The following is a 7,477-nucleotide window of genomic DNA, read 5'->3' on the forward strand; positions in this document are numbered from 1 at the left end:
TTGGGCAGTCTGCCTGCAGACACTGGGACTTGGCGAGCTTCACTGCCTTGTAGATGTGCTAACTTTAATTTCTTTTTCTAACAGAGACGATAGCTTTAATGACACTGACTCAAGTTAGGCAGGAGATTTGACTCCTGTTGTGTTCATTGAAAATATTTGTCTAATTGAAGACTAAGAATTCAAAACAAAATTCTCTATGATTATTTATGTATTTATCACATTTTAAAACTTTAGGTGGAAACAAGTGGTTAAATATAAATTTTTAAATTTCAACAAAATACCAGCAACCAATAATTTCATTTTAGTGTTCGAAAGACTGTGATATTTTTAATGCTTTTTATTGCCCATCATTGCTTTTATCCATAAAATGTATATCATGTTCCTGTAAATATACTTATGTTAATATTAAGTGGGATCAAGTGTTAGTAGTACATTTTAATGCATTTCCTTGCTGAAAAATAATGAAGACTTTTCAAATGAATTATTTTCATCAAAATGGATTTTGTGTAGTAGAAAAAGATGTGAATAAAAAGTAACAGGTTTGAAATTTAACAGTCATATATAATAATATTTAGTACATCCTCAACCTGAAAAGGGTCATTCTGGAGTATGGCCTTTGATTTCCCAGAGTTCATGCTTAGAGTACTTGATTTGGTGTTTCAAACCTCACATTCTTTTCCTCACCTCAGACCAGCTGAGCTCTCAAACTTTTGAATTCCTCTTTCATAATTTCAGCCTTTCATGGTGCTTTGAAATGCATATTTTCCAGAAATAGAGTGTTAGTCACAAAGAAAGGAGTTAGTTTGGTTTCATGATCAGAATTTTTCCGCCATATTTAGGCTGTCCTATAATAACTCATCTTTGAAGCAATAGAACTGAATTTCTAGTCCCACTTCATCCTAGGTGGAATTTTCCGTATCCCTTTGCCTGCTTGCATTCATTGGTTTTTGTAAAAACTCTACTTTATTGATTTTAAGGCTTGCCCATTCATTAAGATACATTTAATTTTGAGATTACATACATTTTTCATAGCAAATTATGTTTTTATAATATTTTCCACTGTGTCATATTTTGACAAGAATATGATAAATTTAATTTGCCAAACTAGAGATAAAAAAACTAAACATTTATTAACAGAGATTTTGTTTTTCTATTTTCTTTGTTAAGTCTGGGAGGTAATGTAATGTGTAGCACATAGTAGTGTATCTGCAATGAATATTTGTTTAATGCTTGAATGGTTAAAAAAAATTATAGGTTTTTAAAGTAAAATATATTTTAAAATAAATATAATTGTTTCTAGTTAAATTATATTTTTCTGCACTCCTGTAAATCAGTATCTTTCCATCTTTTTAGTTCAAGACACATATATACACAAATAATATTATTTTTAGTTAAATTATATTTTTTGCACTCCCGTAAATTAGTATCTTTCAATCTTTTCAGTCAAGACATATGTATGAGGCAAACATGAAAGGACAATTTTATTCCTCAGTCTCATTAAAACATAACTGTGGTATTGGTAGCTCCAGCTGAAACATATTGTACACATATAATCAACTCCATGTCCATCCTACATGTCTCCAACATAGTTTACAGCTTGTTTGTCATTTCTCCTTCAAACATTGGCAAAATGTATGGGAAAAACACATACTGTCACTGTGTAAGTACAGATAGGAAGTACTTCACTCATTAACCTGGAGATGTACTCTGTCTAAAGGGAAAATATGATCCAAAATTACACCATAAGAATGCAGGAAATTTTATAAAAATCTCCACATTTAAAAGGCATGGTGATACTTTTTTGAAAACTATGGTTAAGTTTCCCCCAAATTTGATAATATCATCCAAGAAATTATACCTCTTAGCCTGATTCTCAAAGACTTGATTTGAATGAGTTTTTTTGTCTAGCCTATAAAGTTAATTTCATTCTGCTTCTTACCTGGGGGATTAGATGAGTTTTAACCATTCCAAGTATTAATATTATTATAAAATATTAAGCTCTTCAGCTGAAATGTTTTGTTTATTTAACATATAATTGTATGAGTATTTTCATGTCACTTATTATTTTAAAGGGTGTTTGATATGTTGGTTTCTCTAGAGGAGACAGAATTCCTTCATGCGCACTCAGATTATTATCTCCTCATTCAAGATTCAATTCATGTATCTGCCCCACAGTAGTTGAAAACAGTTGTTATAAAATATTCTTTGTGTTATAGAATTTTATATATTGTATATATATAATTATCTTGTTTTACTTTATCTATAGCTTAGTATTCAATAAACTTAATTAAAATGCCTTGATAATCCAAAGTCCTCATGTCTTCCAAAAGTGACCCTATATTTAAATATTCAAAAACATGAAGAAGTACTGCCATCTTTCTTGCATATGGACAAGGTCCTCCAAATATGTAGACAGAGACTGCTCTCCAAATATTTTATTGGGCCTGGATGGAGTGTACAGGGGATACCTCTTTTATCTAAGCAGTCCACTCTCAAACTCTTTTCTAAGGTTATCTATATTCCCATCAGTACTCCAAGTTCTGTGGCTTTTTCCTCTTCTCCAGCTTTCTTTCCAAGAATACATACCACCTTATTGCCTGATATGATCAGCAATTTTTAAATGTAATACTTTTTTTTTAGAAAAAATTGCAAATTTAGGTTTCTTTCTCTTTTCTTTCTCTCTCTCTCTTTCTTTCTTTCTTTTTTCTTTAAGAGAAAAAGGTCTCACTATATAGCCCAGGCTAGATTCCTTTTGAGCTCAATAGATCTTCCTGCCTCAGTTTCCCAAGTAGTTGGGACTACAGACATGCACCACCATGTCCAGCTCACATCCCTGTCTTTTTAAAGGTCCTAACCAGTTCCACCACAAATAAACATCATGTTGCCTGACATCTTCTATTCTCTGACTATCATGTTGCTGAAGCCTCCACCACTCCTTCCTCTTTCAGGTATAAACCATAGCCCTAATTCTTTATCAGATAAATATATTAGGAAGACCTACTATCACATCTCTGTAGTTTTGTTAAGAAGACAATTGGGAAGCCAAGGAAGGTGGATCATCTAAGGTCAGGAGTTCAAGACTAGCCTGACCAACATGGTGAAACCCCGTCTATTAAAAATACAAAAAATTAGCTGGGCATGGTGGCAGGCACCTGTAATCCCAGGTACTTGTGAGACTGAGGCAGGAGAATTGCTTGAACCTGGGAGGCAGAGGTTGCAGTGAGCCGAGATCATGCTACTGCACTCCAGCCTAGGCTACAGTGTGAGACTCTGTCTTAAGGACAAAAAAACAAAAACAAACAAACAAACAAAAAAAACGCTGTTTTTCTTTAGTCTAAACTGTGTCCAGAAACCTTGACTTTCAATATTACAATTTATTTTTATTGTTTTTCCTTAAGAATTCTTACCAACAACACTGTAAACTTCCTTATTAGAATATAGATACAGTTTATTGAACGCTAGGTAGAAAGTTATGAAGAAGTTATAATATTCAACAACACTTATTTGAGATAACGGCAAAAAATAAAAGGAAACAAAGTAAGTAAAATTATAACTTAAATGCACTGACAGAATATGTAGTATATTAATGGGCTTTCTTTCCATACTATGTCCAAATAATTTTTGAAACATATTTATTAAACCAATGTTTAGTGGTTTTCATTAGTTTACACAGTTTGATGTATTACAGTATTTTACAGCATTTATGTAAAATTTTGTCAAAACTGAAGTTTCTTGTTTTGTACTTTATAAACATGGAGAACAATGGATCACTAGCATTGATAAAATCATTTCATAAACCACTACATCCTCAGAAGCCTGCATTTTACTGCAGAAAATAGACACCGTTTTTCAGTGTCTATCTCTTACAGCAACCCAGGAAATCACTCCGACAATTGCCAAAGTAGTTTCTGGTCTAGGGAAATGGACTTGGGATCAAACATTACTCTGCACATCAGAAGTATTGCCAAATTTGTGGGGAAATATTAATAACTGGCAATTCAATTTTAACATACTTATTTATATACAGTCCCAAGAGAAAATAGATTATTTCAAAAAATATTTTGACTTTTATTATAGGTTCAGGGGCATATTGCAGGTTTGTTATATAGGTAAATTCATGACTCAGGGGTTTGGTGTACTGATTATTTCATGACCTGGGTACTGTGCATAATACCTGACAATTGCTTTTTTTTTTCTTTCTGAACCTCACCCTCCTCTCAACTTCCTCCCTTAAGTAGACCCCATGTCTGTTGTTCACCTCTTTCTCCATGCTTTCTCATCTTCTGCATATAGCTAGCCAGTTATCCCAGCACCATTTATTGAATAGGGACTTCTTTCCTTATTGCTTATTTTTATAGGTTTTGTCAAAGATCACATGGTTATAGGTAGATGGATTCATTTTTAGGGTCTCCATTCTGTTCCACTGGCATATATGTCTGTTTTTGTACCAGTGCCATGCGGTTTTGCTTGCTGTTGCCTCGTAGTACAGTTTGAAGTCAAGCAATGTGATTCCTCCAGCTTTGATAGTTTTGCTTAGGGATTTCCTTGGCTATTTGTTCTCTATTTTGGTTCCATATGAATTCTAGAACAGTTTTCTTTTTAGTTCTCCAAAGAATGTCATTGGTAGTTTGATAGGAAGAGCTTTGAACCTATAGATTGCTTTGGGCAGTATGAATATTTTAAGCATTTTGATTCTTTCTATCCATGAGCATGGAATCTTCTTCCACTCTGTTATAAAGGTCTTTCACCTCCCTGGTTATCTGTATTCCTAGATACTCTATTCTTTTTTGGCAATTGTGAATAAGATTGCATTCCTGATTTGGCTCTAGATTTGTGTGCTGTTGGGAATGCTATTAATTTTTGTACACATATTCTGTATTCCAAAATTTTGCTCAAGTTGCTTTTGGGCTGCAACTATGAGGTTTTCTAAATATAGAATCATGTTGTCTGCAAAAGGAGATAGTTTTACTTTCTCTCTTCCTATTTGGATGCCTTTTATTTCTCTCTCTCTCTCTCTCTCCTTTTTTTTTTTTTTTTTTTGCCTCATTGCTCTGGCCAGGACTTTCGATACTATATTGAATAGAAGTGATGGGAGAGGGTTTTCTTGTCTTGTTCCAGTTTTCAAGGGGAATGCTTCCAACTTCTTCCCATTCAGCAAGATGAGAGTCTTTGCTAACATGATTTCTCTGACATCCAGAAAAGAATTACTTCCTCCCATGCTCAATCTGCATCCAAAGACACTGATACAGGAATGTAAATGTTGTAATGTCATACTATGTCAATTCTGGGCAGTTCATACAGCCTGAGCCAGCTCCAGAGTTTCCTGGAGAATCATCTGAGTTCTTTACTGCAGTTGCATAGTAGTTTAATAACTCTGTCAGCCTAATCTCTTGGCTTTTATTCCCCTACAAGTGTCTACCCAGAAGGTAGTCTCCAATAAACGTTGTACAAGAAAATCTCTGTTTCAGTCTATTTCTTGGGAATTTTAAGAAGGCTGAAATCAGAAGTGGTTAAGGAAATGGAAACTAAAATAGGATTTTGGAGTTGAATCTTCAGATAGTCATCTGGTAATGAGGGCCTTACTACTGATATGGAAGGCATAATCAATCTCTGTCATGATGGATGTGTTCTATTCATAACTGTTGAAACTTTCACTTGCGACAAACAAATTGGAAACTGGTGGAAGCAAATACACAGGCAGGTGCAATACCTCAGGTATATCAGAAGTTCAGGTGCTGTAAGAACTGTGAAATTGGATGGCTATTGCTGGACATAATTGATGTATTAGGAAAAAATGTAAGTCTACGTGTGAAATGATTAATCACATATTAACCATTTAGGCATAAAACCCAGAAGGTCTCCTTAGTAATAAATAAAACACTACTATCTCTTTCAAGTTTATGGCAGAAAAAACTGAGCATCAAATACATAATTGCAAGAGTAAGAGTTCCAGAGGAAGTTAAATACTCAATCTGGGAAAGTCTCTGATGCCAGACAGAGCCCTGATTGAGAAAATGAAAAGTAATGAGACATGGGATGAGTACATCTGAATCAATGTACCAGAAAATTGTGAATCCTCAGATTTTTCTGAATCCTGGAAAAAACTTAAATAAATGGTGCTGGGTGGCTCCTGGAAGCATGAATAAGTATCATCCACATTAAGTGAAATAGAAATGCTGGATCACCTAGTCTTCTGTAGAAGACAGTAGAAGAATGTACCAAAAAGCTCATAGAAATGGAATATTAAAATAGATATACTGCCTGAGACTGGAATACACACCAAATAATCATGTTCTATGTAAAGACACAAGAAACATTCTATTTACCAAAGCAGTAGGAAATATACTGCTAAGAATGGCATAGGCATTGCTGAGAAGCTCAATGATAGCAGTCTTCATTAAATATATATATATGTATATATATAATATATATGTGTATATATAATGTATATTGTATGTGTATATATATAATTAAATGTAATATATATGTATATATATAATGTGTATACATGTATATATATTATATGTATATAATATATATACATGTTATATATATAAAATTGTACTTTGGGCTCTGGGGTACATGTGCACATCCTGCATCCTTCAGGACTGTTGCATAGGTACATCCATGCCATGGTGGTTTGCTGTCTCCATCTGCCCACCCCCTCGCCCCCATCGCCTACATCAGGCATTTCTCCCAGTGTTATCCCTTCCCATCCTCCCCACTTCTCCCCACTGACCCTCCCCTCCTCTCCTCTCCTCTCGCCTCCACTCCCCACCTAGCTCAGTGAGTGTTGGTCTCTTCCCTGTACCCAAGGATTCTCATTGTTCATGACACGCCTATGAATGAAAACATGTGGTGTTTGGTTTTCTGTTCTTGTGTCAGTTTGCTGAGAATGATGGTTTCTAGATTCAGCCATGTCTCTACGAAGGACAGGAACTCGTCATTTTTTATGACTGCATAGTATTCCATCATGTATATGTGCCACATTTTCTTTGTCCATTCTATCATTGATGAGCATTTGGGTTGGTTCCAGGTCTTTGCTATCATAAACAGAGCCACAACGAACATACATGTGCATGTGTCTTTATAATAGAATGATTTATAAACCTTTGGATATATACCCAGTAATGGGATTGCTGGGTAAAATGGAATTTCTATTTCTAGATCTTTGAGGAATCACCACACTGTCTTCCACAATGGTTGAACTAATTTACACTCCTACAGTGTAAAAGGATTCCTTTTTCTCCATATCCTCTCCAGCATCTGTTGTCTCCAGATTTTTTAATGATTGCCATTCTAACTGACATGAGATGGTATCTCAATGTGGTTTTTATTTGCATTTCTCTAATGACCAATGATGATGAGCATTTTTTCATATGTTTTTTGACCACATATATGTATTTTTTTCAAAAGTGTCTGTTCATATCCTTTGGCCACTTTTGAATGAGTTTGTTTTTTTCTTGTAAATCTGTTT

The sequence above is a fragment of the Callithrix jacchus genome, chromosome 7, assembly GCF_049354715.1.
Source record: "Callithrix jacchus isolate 240 chromosome 7, calJac240_pri, whole genome shotgun sequence".
NCBI classification, from domain to species: Eukaryota; Metazoa; Chordata; class Mammalia; order Primates; family Cebidae; genus Callithrix; species Callithrix jacchus.